Source organism: Sceloporus undulatus, chromosome 3, assembly GCF_019175285.1.
Source record: "Sceloporus undulatus isolate JIND9_A2432 ecotype Alabama chromosome 3, SceUnd_v1.1, whole genome shotgun sequence".
NCBI classification, from domain to species: domain Eukaryota; kingdom Metazoa; phylum Chordata; class Lepidosauria; order Squamata; family Phrynosomatidae; genus Sceloporus; species Sceloporus undulatus.
This window is the reverse complement of record NC_056524.1, coordinates 182870161-182888811: the sequence shown is the minus strand read 5'-3', so window position 1 is coordinate 182888811 and position 18651 is coordinate 182870161. Positions and strand designations below refer to the sequence as shown.

Below are 18651 nucleotides of genomic sequence, written 5' to 3'. Positions count from 1 at the left end.
TCACACTTAGTATCACACTCCCTAAAGCAGTAATGAAGCAGAAACACAAGGGCCTTGCATTTTCTCTCTGCATAGGGGAAGGGGACTTTGTTGTGTTACCATTCAAGACCTCTATCTTGATCCCTGTACTAAAAGATGTTAAGTGGTCAAATGCATAATTCCTGTATCACGCTTCAGCTAAAACCCCATCTTGGGAGAAAGCTGGGAAATAAATTAAATCAATCAATAATCCTACATGTATGCATAGCTCCACTTGTGCAGTAGCTAAAATCCCATCTGGGAAGAAAGCTAGGAAATAAATTCAATAAATAAATAAACAAATAAACAATCCTTATATGTATGCATAGCTCCGCTTGTGATGTTCACATCCTCCTACTACCTGTCAACTGTCGGGCCTTGGGAAATGCTCCTGCTATCACTTACAGGTGGGGAAGGGAATGGATTATATTTAGACCATAGAAAAGCAGCTGGTCTCAGCTCTGCTTGGGGAGAGGGTAGGATCAAGGGTGTACTTTCAAATGCAGCACAACCACTTTTTTCCTCCTCCATGAATTCTGAATTTTCCCTTTCCCTCCCTTTCTGTCTGGTAAAAAAAGGAGGAACAACAGCTGCAGCCACTGCCACCCCTTCCAGGGACTGACATTGCTGGATAGGGAAGGTTCCATGCCCCTTTGCCCAGTCCCATAACTAAAAAGACTTATGTACACACAAGATTCAAATCAGGCTTTTATATCAAAGTGGGTGAAATGGTCCAAAAAGGGACTTGTATGCACATAAGCTGTACTTATGCACATAGAAATCACTAACAGGATGCATGTTTGAGGGGACTGAACTGGCCTTAAAAACAGCAAAGAAGTGATCTCTCTCCAAGGTAAGGTCCCTTCCTTTGTTCTCCATGACAGTAATAGGGTTTTATTTAAATTCAAACCAGCATGTTTCAACTGTAATTCCAACTAATCAGTATGCACTTTTGTTCAGGAATTGTATGAATCAAAATATGAGGATTCTTGAGTGAGTCTTTTTTCTTCTTCTTGGTGATTTAAACCACTTCTTTAAATTGGTCTATCATAACTTTTATCTATACTCCATTTTCATGGGGGGAGGGAGGGGAAAACACTTGTAAATCCAACTATGGCCTGTTACAGACCGCCAAAATAAAGCTGCTTCGGGTCTCTTTGGAGGTATGCTATTTAAATGATGCATGGGTCTGGAGGTCGCGCCAAAGCCACACTCCATTCCTAAGCACTGGAGTGCAGCTTTGGTGCAGTTTCCAGATTCTTAGGATGCATGCATCATTTAAATAGCATACCTCCAAAGAGACCCCAAGCAGCTTTATTTTGGCAGTCTGTAACAGGCCTATGACACTATATCACTGCATCTCTGTTCAGAGTATATATTACATGGCACAAAATGCATGTCAGAGCTCCACTGTGTTTCATTATGACTCTGCAGTTTTCTTTTAAAAAATAAAATTAAAATAGTAATTCTAAAGTTTAGACCATACCTGTAACACATTAACAAGAAGCTCTTAGAAAGTCCCTTCCTATACCACTACCAACCACATCTTGCACACTCATGTCATGGTAAGCACCATGTAAGAAGAGAAACTTCCTCCAGAGGCCAGGATCTAATGGTGCAGTGCTACTGAAAGTGGTAGCCACTGTCATGGTGCAAGTCTTGGAGCTATTGCCTGCTGGTCCAGTTTCTAGGATTGCAATAAACAACTATAGCCAATGAGCACAAATATGGTAAGGATCCTTGGCACACTGTAAAATAATAATCATCAGTCTGCCACATCAAATAGCCTAGGAAGCACTGCTGTATGTGTGTGTATGTATAAATGTGTGTGTGTGTGTGTGGTATATAGATAGAGAGCCCTCCCTCCAGTCCATCTAACTTGGTCCAGGCCTCAGAGGGAGAGAAGAACCACTGGACCTCATCCCCTTTCCCACCACCATTCCCTTCTCCTTTTGTTTCGTGTCTTTTAGATTGTAAGCCTAAGGGCAGGGAACCGTCTAATTAAAAATAACAATTGTAAGCCGCTCTGATAGCCTTTAGGGCTGAAAGGCAGGGTATAAATACCATAAATAAATAAATAAATAAATAAATAAAATATTGCTTCAGTCAGAGCAAATGAGACTTTCTTCCCTTCCTCCCTATGTCTCCCCTATCCCATAATAAAGAAATTCTGCATCACAGGATTTTTGAAACCCCTGAAGAATAGTTTTTTGTGGGTTTTTCAGGCTATGTGGCCATATTCCAGAAAAGTTTCTTCCTGATGTTGTTCTTCTGGAACATGGCCACATAGCCCGAAAAACCCACAAAAAACTATGGATGCCAGCCATGAAAGCCTTCGACTTTACCCCTGAAGAATGTTTTTACATTGCACTGTGGGCTGGAGAACATAAGTAGGAATTGCGTCTCTCTTGACCTGAGTGAGAGAAAGAAAAAGGATTTGATTTTTGTACTTGTAATTTAATAATAATAATAATAATAATAATAATAAGGTGCTTAAGCGACATGTGGTAATTTTTTAAACATATGCAATCAACATTTTCCCATATAGTACAGATTTATCTAACCTAGTGCCTTCCAAGTAGTTTTACTTACAACTCCCATCATCTGTAGTTAGAACAGTAGTCATGGATGATGGGAATTGCTGTCCCAAGGTAAGCATCAGGTTGGAAAGATGTTGTGGTATGTCTACCACTAGTCAGCAATTAGTAATTCAGTCATTTGCTTGGAGTAATAAAATCCAATTCACTTGTTCCCACAGAGTATACAATTTATGAAATATGATACTACAGTGGGCACTTGGCATCTGCCAGGGTTTGGTTCCAGTATGTGAATGCTCAAATCCCATTAAATGCAATGGCATAGTAAAATGGTGTCCCTTATATAAAATGGCAAAATCAAGGTTTACTTTTTGGAATTTATGCATATTTTTGAATATTTTCATGGCTCAATCCATGGATAAAGAATCTGTAGATAAAGGAGGACTGACTGTACCCCTCTATTACATATGGTCAGTTATCCACCATGGCCTTTGGCAACATTTCTCTCCCTGTCTTTGTGCTTCAACAACATAACTCAAACTGAACTTGTCACCTCATCACCATATTCGCAGGTTTTTGAATTTCTATGGCTACTCACAGAGTCTGATTACAAAGGTTCTTCCTGAGCACCAGTTACTCCATGCATCTGAGGAAGTAGATCTAGTCTATGGCCTCAAACAGACAGGCTGAAAAAACTACCTCCCAGTTCCCCTCCTCCCAATCTGATAATCTCCTTAGTCTCAAATGTACTACAAAATCCCTTTTCATATTGATATTCTGGACTAATGTGGCTAAGGCTCTAAATTTTACCTCTGTGGAGTTAGTTTTAGGAAATACAAAACAGCAATTCCTTTCTGGGTGTGCAGAAGAACTGTTTTCCTCAACACCATTCATCAAAGTTTTTTCCTCTATAGTCTCAGTACGGGAACTTGCTGAAGCTATTCTCTTTCACCCACTGTCATATAAAACTCTATTAAAGTAGTGAGCTACTGTCAGCATCACTGAGTGAAGACAAGTCTACAAACAGCTGCAGCAAGTATATTTTCAAAAACAGCAATGGAAAGAGCACAGCAGATACTCTGAAAACACTTGAAGGCCAGAGTTCTTTCCATAGCTAAGAAAATTATTTTGAGGGTTCCATACTGAGAGGAAGGTAGATATTAAATAAATAAACAAATAACTTAAGCATGTTAGATGAGAGCTTACTTTCTGACCGCCAATGCTGAAGATGCACATATGCTGGACTTTTCACTAACCAATTTTATATTACTTTTAAAGAATTGGCATTAGAGAAAATATCAGAGCAGATAGCTAATTTCTGTCTTTTCTCTACCATTCTTTAATATTCTGTATAATAAACTTGTTTTGTCTTTTGAACTAGTCAGGGTCATAAATAATGGTTTGTATCCAAAGATTTCAATGTGCAATTAAATAGCATTTCTGCTTTTCTGCAAAAGCTCTTTCCCCACTTAAATTGTTCAGGGTACTGTTCACAGACACTTTTCTGTAGCACAGATGAATGCCAAAGACTGAAGTAGAATCAATTGATCCCACTTTACTTAACCAGAAGTGCATTCTGCTCTTACAAGGATACCTTTGGACGCAAGTTGTTGTTGTTGTTACTAATAGTTTCACAGCCTACCACTGGAATTTCTGACCACCAGTGATTTGGATTCTTTCCAACAATCTAAGCAGAAGGAGAAAGTATTCTCCAAGTAGTGTTCCTTTTTTTGTATTTGTGTTGTTGTGAACCTGTCTATAGTAATATCATTCAGATATTTTGCCAGTCTGTTTGGAATTATGTCTAGCAAATATTACTAATATCAATATTTTTTAACTTGCTTTTTTATTCAAAAGTACTAACACTGATACAAAGACCATAAAACATGAATAAAGAAACTATAAATTATTTTAATATAATGCAAGATTACATTAGGTCTCCGGAGACCAGGGTTCGATTTCCAGCAACAGAAACCTACTGGGTGATCTTGGGCAAGTCACACTCTCTCAGCCTCAGAGGAAGGCAATGAGAAGCCTCCTCTGAACAAATCTTGTCAAGAAAGCCCCGTGATAATCTTAGGGTCACCAAAGTTCGGAAACAACTTGAAGGCACACAACAACAACAACAACAAACACTCAGGGTGGGAATATACCAATTAATAGCACTAAGAAACAACAACAAATTTAGATCTAAGCGGACCACTAACAACAGATTCCATAACTGTGAAGATGGTCAAACAAAACCTCTCAAGGTGGGTGCTGCATCCAATGAGAAGGCATGTTCCAGCTACCACTAGCTGAAAAAATGTTATACAGTGCACCCTTGTTTTACGCGGGGATCCATTCCAGACCCCCCCCATGTAAAACAAAAAACGTGTATGCTCGAGCCCCATTACAAGTAATGGGGCTGGTGCTTGCAGTGGCGCATCGTGGCAGCGGCACACACGCACCTTTGGCACGCATGCCATTGTTTCTTCTGGTGCATGGCACTGGAAGAAGCAGCACTACTTTCAGCATATGCTGAAAGAAGCATATAATGTGCCTGCGTATGACGCAGGCGCACTGTAAATGGACCAGAACCATTGGCCTTAGTGTTACACTGATTTGCATACAATGTAAATGGAATACTTAATCCTGAAAGATAGATGCAGTAGAGACTTTGTGACACTGGACGCCCTGACGCCACCCCAGGACGTCATGATATTACACACCATTCCGGATGGCGCACGGTACCACGGCACGATTCCAGATGATGCAGCGCCGAAGGGATGCCATACAGCCACACTGCTGTAGCTATGGTGCCCTTTGTAGGGTGCAAAAAAGCCGCTTTTGTAGCTTCTTTTTGTGTCCTCCAGAGGCCAGATCGGGGCTGTGACGTGAGGTTGCTGCGGCCCTAATCCGGCCAGGAAAGGGGCAGTCTGTATAGCCCCTTATAAATGTTGGCCTTATATTTAGCAAGCCACAATTTTGCATTAACAGTACCAGTTACATTTTCATCCTTGAAAGCTGAACAGGTGGTATCCAATGACCTAAATCCATTTGAAACCACAGGAATCAGAAAAAGGAACTGTTTCAAGGCCACTCAGATGAATGGGAATTTGAACCCCAGTCTTCAGGATCTGACACTCTACCTACTACAGTACATGCAGCTGGTCTCTACTTAAAAATACTGTATTACATAAGCAGTTCCCCTCCATAAACTGAATGTGGATTGTTATCTTATGTAACAAAAAGAAGGAGAAAGAGAATAGGAGAAGAGAGGAAATTAAGATCTTTATAAGGGATATCAATTTGCTCTAAAAACTAGGGTTTTTTAAATTACTTTTACAGTCTACCTAATAAATAACCAGTGGTGTCTTCATAACTTTTTAATTTCTAAAGCTATATCTTCTACATAGTTCATCTAATTGTAGAAAAACCTAAAGTTGTACGGGAAAAGGTAATTTCTTTCTATTAAATTCTTTAAGCTAAATTGTTTTATGATTCAAGGCCAATTTGGGGGTAATTTCCCCCTCTCAGGAATCCATACCATTTCCCATATTGTTCAGGATGGATTCCAACCTTCCAGTGGTTTGTTTGTTTTATTGGTGGGGATGAGAAAGAGATGTCAGAGGAAAAAACTTCTTTACATTCAGTTCTCCTATGCTCCAAGGCATAATTCCCCCTTCTGTTTTACCAAATATAGTATAAGCTTTCTTGTAAATAGGAATTCTCCCCATTGGTAGTATAACACTATTCTTGAATTAGCACAATCAAAATATAGAATATACCTAAATAATGGTTAACTTAAAGTCAAAAACTGGTTTTAGTTACTGAGTTAGTAAAAGAATAACACTTTAGTAAAGATTGGCCTAAAAAAATTCCTACAGTAGACCCGCCCCTTACGCGGGGGATCCGTTCCAGACTCTCCCGCGTAAGGGGAATCAAATCCCCTTACGGGAATCCCTTAAGGGGAATCCCGTGAATGGGACTCAAATCCCATTCAAAATAATGGGGTATGTTCCTGCGGTGTGCCATGGTGTGCGCGACACAAGCAGGCACCCCATTGTTTTCATTGGGGCAGGCCTTCCGCATTAACTCAAGTTCGCGTAAGGCAAGCCCGCGTAAGGAGCGGGCCAGCTGTATAAGCAAGCTTATGCTTGGTCAAAAATAACACATGTAATTGTGCATGGCTTTTCTTAAAATAACTGCCACATAGTGTATCTTAATTGTAGATTTTTCTTGTACTGTTATATAATTTTCTTCTACACCGCTAGGATCTATTTGGAATAGCGGTTTATAAATAAAAAAAAATAAAATAAAAATAAAAATAGTTTTGAAATCTCTATCACAAGTCATGGTAAAATAACACTTTACGATAAATCCTACAAATTTATAAAATCTGAATACATCTACTTAATTTGTTCAAATTATTTTGATTCTACAATTCTAGTTATTTAAAGAATTTCAACTTTAAAAAATGAACACAGAAATAGGGTGATCAAGAAGAATGAAGGCAAGTAAAGCATGGGGGTTATACCAATACAAGCAGGCAACCACCAGTTAAGGAAATGGCAGCTGTGTGGGAGACTGAAGCCAAATCCAATCCCCCTTTCCTTGCCATTTTATAGCGGCAATCAACTAGTTTGAAATCATATTGGCTCTTTCAAATGCTTTTATTACTTGTTGCGTTTTAGTTCACAATCTAGTCCAGTACAATCATCAGCCTGTTTCCATTTTGCAAGCAAACTATATCATACAACCAGAAGCTAGGAGTTGTATTTGTCAGCAAGTAATAAATTATGGTGCACTATATGTTCCTGAAGATACGTTAAGGAATTTTTTGACCTTCAGTGTCACTGTCTACAAATTGTGTGCATCAGTACATTTACACACACCAAAATTTTCCATTTTTAAAAAAACCCACAAATGAACACTCCACGTGATTAACTTGCTTATGGGCTTGGCATATTTTGTATGTAATGTTTGCTGTTGTAAACAATTTTATCTTGCATCATGAGTTGCAATGTTTGTTCCAGTGTGTAAAGACAATAAAAAGAAAGGCTATCAAAGAGTAAATAGCTCAGCTAAGCAAGCCAGACCTGTCAGGTTTGCATTTTGAAGACGGATGATGCCATCTAGTAAGGTTCTATGCACACCATTCTTTAAAAATATCAAGATGCAGCTGACCCTTGAGAAACATCTTTCTGACATGTTAATCTCTAAACATACTGGTGTACAATTTATGATGTCAAGCACCAGTGAATAATATTCAATCCAACAACAAACTACAGAGAGTATGCTCACATCATCACCAATATGGACCAGCAGTCATAAGGTGAATTGTGTGTCATTTACAGTGTCTTGAGCAATGCTGAAATCAATTTTGCCCTGCTCAGCTCCTTTTAAACCATGTGTCATCAGGAAGCATGTAGCACTAAGCTTTTAAGATTTAAAAAGACAAAGACTTCAGTCTGTTGCAAGAGGTGAAAAACCAGATGGGACTGTCTTTGACTCACGTCATTAAGCATAGCCACACTGTCTTACACAACAGTGTTGATATGGATTGAGCAAGAAGAGGAGAGGGAATACATAAAAGACTATTTTCTGTCTACTTACTTTCAAGTAGGATGGAGAAGAAAGCAGTGAAACAACACACATACTGTATGCATATACGACACTTTTATTTTTGAAACAAGCATTCAAAAAGCCAACTAGATTCCAGTGGTGAGAATCATGAAGCCTTCAAGAAGTGTTTGGATTGTAACTTCCAGTATTCCTGACCACTGCAGCTGCAGTCCAACCATACCTAGAGGGTTGCATGATTCCCATCCCTGAGGGTTAGGAATAGAAACACAACAGCTAAATAAATTAAATTTCAGCCCCACCTCCATGTACTAGTGATCTACTACTTTTCTCCATATTTATTAGCAGCATGGCATATGATAGTCACATTCAGCATAAGTCACTAACTTATATATCAGTCTGTTGCAAGGCTCAGTATCTCCACATCAGACTCTGTCATAGCATTTTTTTTCCTCCAAAGGAAAGAAATCAGTGGTTTGATCGTTTCCCAATTATAATGAAATCAAAACAAAGATGAACGAAGTGAGAATATACTTAACTTGTACATTAGAAGTGAGAGATCAGGAAAAGGGGGAAGACCTGTTTGAAGGGAAGGAAATTTAGGAAGAAAAAAAAACCCAAGAAATAGTAAACACAGACTTTGTACTCTTTTTCCAATGTGTTCCAAATACCTTCAAGCACTATAATAAATGGGAAAGCTGAAATGGCCAGTCATGTAGTGATTATTAGACTACAGGGGCAGGAGCACCAAAGAACTCTAGCTTATATTCTAACCAATTCATGACATTTCCCAGAATAGGGTGGAGGAAGAACAAGAAGAAACCTGTGCTTCACAATACATTTTTAAGAGCAGTAAAAATGTATTGTGAACTACAGGTTAATTCTAACTGCTAACTTTCCCCCCTCCCAAACCAACAATAGTGGAACACAGTGATGTCAGTGGAAAGAGATCTGCACCAAAACAGACAAACAAATCTCACATCTGTTGTATACCATGTGATTCACCATATTGTTTCAATGCTCCAAACTGTGCAATTGTCAGATAATACTGCCTATTTATTATCAGTGACAACAAAACTCGAATCCTACAGAGCCACCACCTGTTAAATCTTTTTCTGTTTAATTAGCATTTCCCAGATGAGGTCATGCTAGTAAAAGCAAGCCCCAACATCAGTCCCAGTATCCAATCCCCAAGGAACAATTTCTTCACAATTTCTTCCCCTTTCATTGAAAAATTTCCATGAGATAGTTTCAAAATGGATTGCAAAAGAGTATGCACACCCTGAAATAACAATACCAAACCAGACATGGAGTTTTTAAAATAACAGCACAAAGCAAATGAACTGCAAAACCAGCAAAGACATTCAGAATATGCTTAAAGGTATTTCCAATCCTCTGATTGTTCCAAACTGGAAATCAGATTAAAATTGTGTATTCTCTTGCTAAACTGACTCATTATAAAGTAACATCCAAACCAGGATGATAGAAGTACCATGGCAAAGGTGACTGTTGTTGTGTACCTTTAAGTCATTTCTAATTTATGGCAACCATAAGGCAAACCTATCATGGAGTTTTCTTGAGAAGATTTGTTCAGAGGGAGATCAAACACCTGTGAGTGACCCTGGGCAACTGAAACTGTCTCAGCTTCATAAGAAGGCAAAAGCACCTCCCCTTCTGAATAAATCTTACCAAGAAAACCCTGTGATAGGTTCACCTTAGGGTTCAGAACAATAAGACCATAAAATGGCATAGCACTAGGTCACAACCATGTTCACCTTCAGATACCACACTCAACATATGCCACATTCAAAACACACCACAGAGAACCTACATGGCAGCTGTAGAAGAACTGGTGCAAAATAAAAATACATGTACTGTTGAGGAAACCTGATGTTCCAGTAACAGGAGAGTAGATTCTAGATTTCCCTACCACAAATAAGTAGCAACAGCACACTGAATGCACAGCCGTCTGAAAAAAAGCTGGTTGGGAAAACTTGTATTTTAGCCTCCAAATAGGTTGGGTCTTCCCTATCTGGAATTCTGAAATCTGAAATACTCCAAAGGCCAAAAATGTCCACATGGGTGGCTGAAATAGTGACACCTGTGCTTCCTGATGGTTTGGTGTACACACATTTTATTTCATTCACAGATTATTAAAAATATTATGCATAAAATTACCCTCAAGCTATGTGTATAAAGTACAAACAAAACATAAAGGAATTTCATGTTTAGATTTGGGTCCCACAGCAGGCAGCTGTTTAGGTATGCACACATTAAATGTACATGTGTCACTGTATGATAAATGTAGCAGTCTGGCTCTGTCCCCTTTGACTCAGGGGTGAAGCCTATTCATTAGAAGGAACTTACTTCTAAGAAGTTACAGTTAGCACTGAGCACATAATACAATGGGAGGCCTACTGAAATTAGGAAGGATTACACACTGAATATTTTACATTCATCTTCTCTCGTTAACTTTCAAGCTTCAGAAATGGTCACAGATGAAGGTGACATATCAGATGGATCATGTTAAAGAAGGTTTTCTTCTTAATATGACAGGATGAGTTTTGCTGTCACACCAAGGAGCTGGCTGTCACCTTTGGTTTTCAGAGAGGACTGATTTTATAACACAAGGGGACAGTTTTCAGTCTCTTTTGGCCCAGGTCTCCATGTAAATACGGGATATTACAAAGCTGCACACACAACTTGAACTATTTAGAGTGGTTAAATGCCATTGTTTTGAACTGGACCAAAATGGCTAAGATGTCTTAGATCATGGATGGGCACTTCAGGATAAAGAGATCTGGTTTTTTTAAAATGGAAATCAGATATCTACTACCACCTTGTCCTGGAGCCAGGTGTAAAATAGTAGCTTTGGTGGAAAGAATTAAGGGACAGTATGGTCAGGAATTCCTATTTATTTATATATCAAAATGATTGTTTTTTTCCACTCAACCACCAGGGCCCTCAAGACAGTCCTTCTGAATTAAAATCTAGCCCTGATTTTCCTCTAAGTTTTCCACAGTCTAATTTAGGAAGGGGAAACCTATTTGTTGCTGTTTTTGTTAAACTACCAAGATTTATACACCCTCATGAACAACAGCAAAGCAGGTAGAAAGATACCTTTTATAATCTACTCCCCCCCCCTCACTCCTGCCCTACATGCTTCGCAGATTGCTCTCTAAAGCATGCCGTTATTTTTAAACAATCAAATGTAGCTTTGCTGATGTCCAACTCCAATTTGCTTCTCCCTTGTGTATATGCATACTACAAAACCAGTTTTTTAAGAGAATGGCCAGGTCAAAATCATGGACTATGTTTAAAAAAAAAAAATCAAACCTCAGCCGTAATACAGACGCAATGTAAAGTCAAATTAATTCATTTTAACTTCATCACAAAAGTAAAAGTAAATGGTAAAAATACCTAAGTGGTATGAAGTATAAACATTTCAAAAGTGCTGAATTTAAGTATGACGTCAAACTGTATGAATATAGCAGTTTCACAATAGAGTACCTCTGCAGGAGTGCCTACAAGTTCTCAGTTATTATATATACTGGACAGCTTGAATGTACATGATTACTCTTTAAATATCCAAGTGAAATTCACACTCATTAGCCAAATTGCAGCAATCATTCTGTATTTTAAAGCTGAAATAGACTAATGTTTTAAAGCACTTATTTAAAACTGTCCATTACTAAATTAGGAAAATGATTTCAGTGCCAGGAACAGCAACAGCACAATGGCTGAAACAGACCAGGGTTTTTAAGCAATTAGTTAACATGAGCCAGGATATGTGAAACAGGGCTTAAATGTACCAACTAAGAAAATTATTTTCCAGCCCAGGTGTAGCAATAGTAGCATGGCTCCTGAGTGTATGCAGAGTTCCCTTTCCACACCCAATTGGGAAAACAAGAGATCTGGTTTCCCAATCAAGGCAAATAACTAGTAAGCAGGGTTGAGTTCTGCCTGATTGCTCTGTTAGAAATTAAGCAACATGACATAAATTACCTGCCTTTGGATAAGGCAAGACAATTCTCTCTTCAGGCTTTCAGTTTACTACAAAATGGGTTAGCTACCCTGTAATTGACATCAGTTTTAAATCAATGGGAAATTCAAATTCCATATTTGGAAATGTGCTGTATGAGGGGGTGAGAGTGGAAAGAGAGAACCAAAACCAAATCCTCTATCAGTAACCAGCATAAAACTCATCCGCAAGACTCAGAAGACAAACTCCATGACAAAGATGAGAAACGGAGTGTTTCTTGTAGTGGGGGTAAGGGGGCATAAGTGGCGTTCCCTTCTTCCTTCAAAAGCAATGCTCCCAATATGTACATTGATTAGTAAACCTTCATTACTCTCATGAAAGAGAGGGGAACCTATACTTATATCATAGCTATCCCCCTAATGACAAGTTTGTGTGTGTGTGTATGTGTGTTGTTTTTGTTTTAATTACAATGTTTTACTCATGACATCCACTGAAAGAAGTTGAAACTCCAGTCAGCATACCCAATTTTAGGGCAACATTCAGCTACTGTCTGAGGAAATTTCAGAAGCCTGCCATTCTCACATATACACATGCAGGATGGATTTACACGTGGATCCCATCTATTCCCCACAACCAAAGGTAACCCAAACCTTTCAGTAACCTTGTGTCACCCAATTCTATTACTCACAAAGGTTTGAGGCTTGTGGATCCTCCTCTAACAACGGCAGTCTAGTATGTTGGAGAATCTTATTTTGGCTTGTAAGAGGGTGGGTAACGTCTAAGACTGGAACCATCGTCATATGCCAGTACTAACTGATATGGACTCCAGAACTCAGGGGGCTTTAATTTGGAAGAAATCCGAAATAACAAGCAGAAAAAAATAACTCGCTCCAATATCCAGCTTTTCAGAGGTAACCAAAGTGGAAACGTGAAAGGGGATAGTGGAGATTGGGGGCTGGATCCTGACAGTAAGGTATAAATATCACTCCTGACAGGGCTGTTCTGACAGTGGAACACACTTCTTCCTCCGAGTGTAGTGGAGTCTCCTTCCTTGGAGGTCTAAGCTGAGGCTGGATGGCCATCTGTCACAGGGGGTGCTTTGATTGAGAGTTCCTGCATGGCAGAATGGGGTTGGACTGGAAGGCCCTTGGGATCTCTTCTAACTCTACGAATCTATGATTCAGTCCTGAAGACTGGACCACAAAAAAACAAGAAGAGCTCAGACTGCCAGTCTGAGGGCAACAGTCACGGAACAGTTGACTGAGTGCCAAGCAAACTGCATGCCAAGGTTTGTTGTTTTTTCCCTACCCATATTTCTCCCTTAATATTTAGCCTCTGGGTGGACCATGAAACCCACTGGTGGACAAGTCACACTCTCTCAGCCTCTGGGGAAGGCAATAGCAAACCCTCTATGAACCCATCTTGCCAAGGAAACCCCAAGGAAGGCACACAACACACACACAAGGTGATTTCATGACCACTCAGTAACCCCCTTCCCAAGGATGGGTTGCAAGAACCCTCTCCCTCCCAGACCTTTCCTCCCTCTGAAAGGGATGGGATGGCTTTCCCCCCTCAGACAAAACACTCCCCCCCTTGGCTGGGCATCCTCACCTGCTCAGGAGCCATGGAGGGCGACGAGGCTTCGGCTGCAAGGTCCCCCCATCTCTGGCCAAGGAGGAGGGCAGTCAAGGGAGGCGATGGCTGGGTCGCTCGCTCGCTCGCTCGCTCGCTCGTCTGGAGACAGGGGAGCTCTCCAGGAGCACTCTCTCCTCGCTGGCGTCTCAGGCTGCGGTACAGTCTGCCCCAGATAAATGCATTAACAACAGCAGCAGCAGCAGCAGCCACCTCATGATTCATTCATCAGTCCAAGTGACCAGGACCTCAGGCAAAAAGAGAGAGAGAGAGGAGAGAAAGGAAGGTCTGCTTGGAGGCCAAGGCCAGCTTTGGTCCCTTGGCTGGAACTCCCGCGCGCGGACTTCCTTAATGGATGCATGACTCTTCTCCTCTCATGGCTGGCTTCTTTAGAGGAGCCCTAGTCTCCAAGTCCAAGAGGGAAGGAGGAGCTTGGGGCGGGAGGCAGGCAGCAGCCAGGTGGCTCCCCACTAGCCCTGGTTTGTCAAGGCACAACCCCTGGCTCTGGAAAGCGACCCCCCCCCTTCCCCTTCCCCTCAGAGGCTGGAGAAGGAAGGAGCTCCCTCCTGGCCCTCTTCACTGGAGCCAGCCCTCAGTCCATCTGGGCTCACAGGGGGCCCAGGTGCAGGGCCTTCCCAAATGTAGGTCCTGACCCAAGAAAAAAGCTCAGAACACCCCCTCAGATATTAAATGTAGGCTTCTTCGTCCAGCTCCAACTGGAGCCATTTGGGGATTCCTCCTGGACAGGACATGGAGGGCATGTCCTGGGAAAGGAGGACATGTCTGGCTACTCCGAGTCTGAGCAGGGTGGCCAGATGGCTTCACCACCAAAGGCGGGCCAGGCACCGCAAAATGGAGGACCATTCAAAATGTGGGACCTGACCCAATTCAAAAGCCCAGAACACTCCCTTAAGTATTAAATGCAGGCTTCTTTGCCCTGCTCAGAACGGAGGGAATTCCTCCTGGACAGGAAATGGAGGACATGTCCTGGGAAAGGAGGACATGTCTAGTCACCCTGAGTCTGAGCTGGTCTTGTTTTCTGTAGTCAAGTCTTTGGGACAGGTTTTTGGGGGGTGTTGAGGCAGCTCCCCCTGAGAAGGGAGGGATGGCTAGGAGGGAGGCCTCAGGGTCAAGAAGGTGGTCCAGCCAGAGCCTCTTTCCCTTAATAGCCCCTTCCTAGAAACAGGATTGAATTTGTGAGGGAAAGAAAAAGGCAGAGAAACATGGGGGCTAAAATAGTCATACTTGGCTATTTTAGTCATACCTTAAACTCTCCTCACATGTGTGTGTGTATGTGTGTTGTGTGCCTTCAAGTCTTTTCCTCCTTCTGGTCTTTTCCACCCCATGGGGTTTTCTTGGCAAGTTTCTTCAGAGAGGGGGGTTGCCATTATCATCCTCTGAGGCTGAGAGAGTGTGACTTGCCCAAGGTGGTCCTAGTAAAGGCTCCTTAATATGTAGGACATTCAAGGGGAAAAAATGTAGAGACACGACCAAATAAAAAAGCTAAACATTCTCACAGAAATGTAAATTCATGTTGCTTCTTAGCTGTGCCCAAAATGGAGGACATTTTGGAATGCCTCCTGGACAAAAGGCTGAAATGTAGGGCATGTCCTGGAAAAGGAAGCCTCTGGTCACCTTGTTCAGAAGGGGTTTGCCTTTGCCATCCTCTGAGGCTGAGAGAGTGTGACTTGGTCAAGGCCACCCAGGGGTTTCATGGAAAAGGAGGGTTTTGAACCCTGGACTCCAGAGTTGTAGTCCGAACACTCAAAGCACGAGGCCACTGCTATCTCCTTAGCAATAATGTTTTTCTCTCCTTCCCACCTTGCCTCTCCATAAATCCAGGTGTGTATAAAGGATATAAAAGCGAGGGCAAGGTTAGGTAATTTTAGCCCTTGAACTTCATAAGAAAGTAGAACAGGCTGAAAAGCATGTGTGTATCCCACAGAGATACGCTTGCCAAGGTAGCATTTTGAATCACACAGGCAAAATTGTGACCAGGAAGGGGGAGCAAGAAGAGCGTTTAAGCATAGCTTCTAAAAACAGAACATGCCTTTCGGTGTTCTCTCTCAACCTCTCCCTGTGTTTTTTTTTCAAAAAGGAAAACAATAACTTGGTCACAACAGGAATGAGTACGGCTTTGTCCGCAGTTTCTGAGCAGCTAGCAGCCTGCCCAGATTTGTGGCTGCTCTACAGTGTGTGTGTGTGTGTGTGCGTTTTGCGTAAGAGAAATGGTACCTTGCTTCTGAACCAATACCAACCCAGGATATTTTACTGCCTGAGGCAGAAAAGCAATTTGCACTCTCCAACTCTTGAAAAGTGCACAGTACCCGAAATCAGCTAACCAAGTTATTTTGGCTTCTGAGGAATAGATGCACTTCATCCCTGGCAATGCTTTCTAAATCAGTGCCTCTCAAGCTATCCATCATGGAGGACCTGCATTTTTATATATATTTTCCTCTTCCCAATGTGTCAGGAATTGATACTTCATTTGTCCTCAAACTCTTTCTTTCTTACCTGGAAACTTTCCAGGAACTAGTAGCTGATGAATCATAGGCGGTCATAACCATGGTCCACTGACCACCTCTTTGGCTGCATCTGCTCTTCAGAAATAACACAACTTTACCCTACTTTAACTGCCCATAGGTCCTTGCTATGGAATCCTGGGATCTGTAGTTTGTTGTGGCACCAGAGCTCTCTGACAGTGGTGGCTAAAGGTCTCACAAAACTACAAATCGCAGAATTCCATCGCATTGAGCCATGGCAGTTAAAGCGGTGTCAAAGTGCATTATTTCTGTAGTGCAGATGCAGCCTTTGGCGTTGTACTGTTCTAGGTAAACAGCAGTTTTGATCTCTCAGGTTGCCGCTTCAGGCAACCCTGTTCACAATATCATGCTGTGCTCTGAAGCTTCTCACTACCCTTGGAATTCCTCCAAAAATCCATCCCAAGAACTCAAAAGAACCCACACCAAATCTTTGGCAGAACAAACAATTCAGTTATTATTGGAAAACACATTTACTGAGTATTCATTCCTGGTCTGTCCCAAGGACCTCCTGGCAGCACACATGAGCCTAAACTTTATTTTTAGTCCTGGCTAGAAGAGACTCACTAAATCAATGGAATTAGCATATGATCCCTCCAATATTTTATTGAATTTTCACAAATAGCACAGACAAAAACAAACACAACCCCACAACTCATCCCTACACACATACACACAATTTCCTATACCTAAGACATAATTATAAACCTTTTATGTACTTTATCATTAGTATCTCATCAACTTCCACTCCTTCTTATAGTTACAGTTGTAAACAGCTCCTTCATACTTCAAGACTTGAAAGATGCATGTATGGTCTTCCCTCCTTTCTTTTTAAGGAGTTGAATAAATCATATCCAACCTTTCACAAAATTTTCAGGTGATTTTTGTTGATTAATGGTAGATAATTGATCCATTTCTGCTAATTCTAAAGTTTATAGGATTTGCCTATATGTTGATTATCCATTCGTCAGTTGAGTCAATGAGTCTGCTCTAGCTGTGGCTATCAACAGGAGCTGAACTTAATCTTCCCATTTTATCTTCATTATAAGTTTGGGAGACTGGTAAGGCTGGAAAGAGCTGCCACCCAATAACCTTCAGTATTTGTTTGACTTTGAGGTTCCCAATCTTCCTCTCTCTCAAAGTCAGTAGGAAGGGAGTCAAGTCTGGCACAGAGAAGATGCATCAGTACCGCAGTTCTAAACAACGAAGTGTTTGTAATGAATATTTGTAAGGGGATCTCCCCACCCATTTAGAAAGGCACATGAGGGAATCTCACTATACTATGGACTTACTGTCTCTGAAGCTTTGTATACAGCTCCCTAGGGCCAAGGGGCAGAGTTTCCCTTCCTCTGTTCTGTTACCTTGTTGGCTCTCAGTGTGATATTAATACTCACCATTGTCCTTTTTAATTCTCACTGCTATCTTTCCAAAAAGGCTAGGCTGAGAAATAATGAGTGTCATCCAATCAAAGAGACTCCTGTCTGGCAGGATATGCAGGACCCATTGGTCTTATATGTAGATCATTTTCACTAAACTGAGGCCCTATTCGCACTCGCCCATTTGTCCTGGATAGAACTGGGCAGATCCGGGTCCCTCCATGTCGAATCTGCTTGAAAACAAGTGCCCACTATCTTTTACCTTGATCAGGGCAATTTGCCCCTCTGAAGTTCACATTTGCAGTATCGGTTTAAAATGGAGCCTCCTCTGTTGTCAATCAAATTCACTTCCGTTTTCATCAAAGGTGACATATCTTACAGCCATTGGCCAATGGAATAGGTGCTTTCCCCCTCCTTTAAAAAAAAACTGGTGGCAGTGTGCGCATATTCTGTCTACTTGACAAATTTAAAAACCTCCGTGTGTGTGTGTGTGTGTGTTGTGTGTATTTGGGTCATTACAGATCATGGCAACCCTAAAACAACCCCATCCTGGGGTTTTCTTGGCAAGATTGGTTCCGAGGAGATTTGCCATGGCCTTTCCCCTGGGGCTGAGAGAGTGTGACTCCCCCAAAGTCAAGGGTTTCCACAGCCTTCCCTCTGAATGCCAGCCTCTATCTTCCAGCCCAATGCTACCTCTGAAGCCCTTGCCTCCCCCCCCACACCATCCTCTTCCCGTCACAACAATAATAAAAATAATAATAATACCTCAGAATGCCATCTCTGCATCCTCTTGCTTTGCTTTACCTCCTTGCAACCTCAGAATGCCTTACAATACACATATGTAGCAAAAGCATTCACATATTGTATTAATTTGCCAAATTGAAAGGGAAACATTTGTATCATTCGCATTGTAGTATTTGCATATTTAACACAAAAAATAATTTTTTAAAAAATCCTCTTGCAAAGTGACCTGCCATGCCAGCAGCAAGCAGAAAGAGAAA

General features: G+C 41.2%; 1 protein-coding gene across 3 annotated transcripts in view; it reads right to left on the bottom strand.

The window, feature by feature from the left end:
* LOC121926369 (heparan sulfate glucosamine 3-O-sulfotransferase 1-like) overlaps window positions 1-13821 on the bottom strand; it is a 119138-nt gene extending 105317 nt beyond the window's left edge. For 2 of the 3 annotated variants that reach the window (XM_042459304.1, XM_042459305.1), the window contains exon 1: window positions 13714-13821. The gene's annotated coding sequence lies outside the window, so the exon portion shown is untranslated. Of the gene's footprint in view, window positions 1-12790; window positions 12851-13713 lie in introns of those variants that run through there. The other variant, XM_042459306.1, reaches the window with a different exon arrangement.
* Between the last annotated feature and the right edge of the window lie 4830 nt (window positions 13822-18651).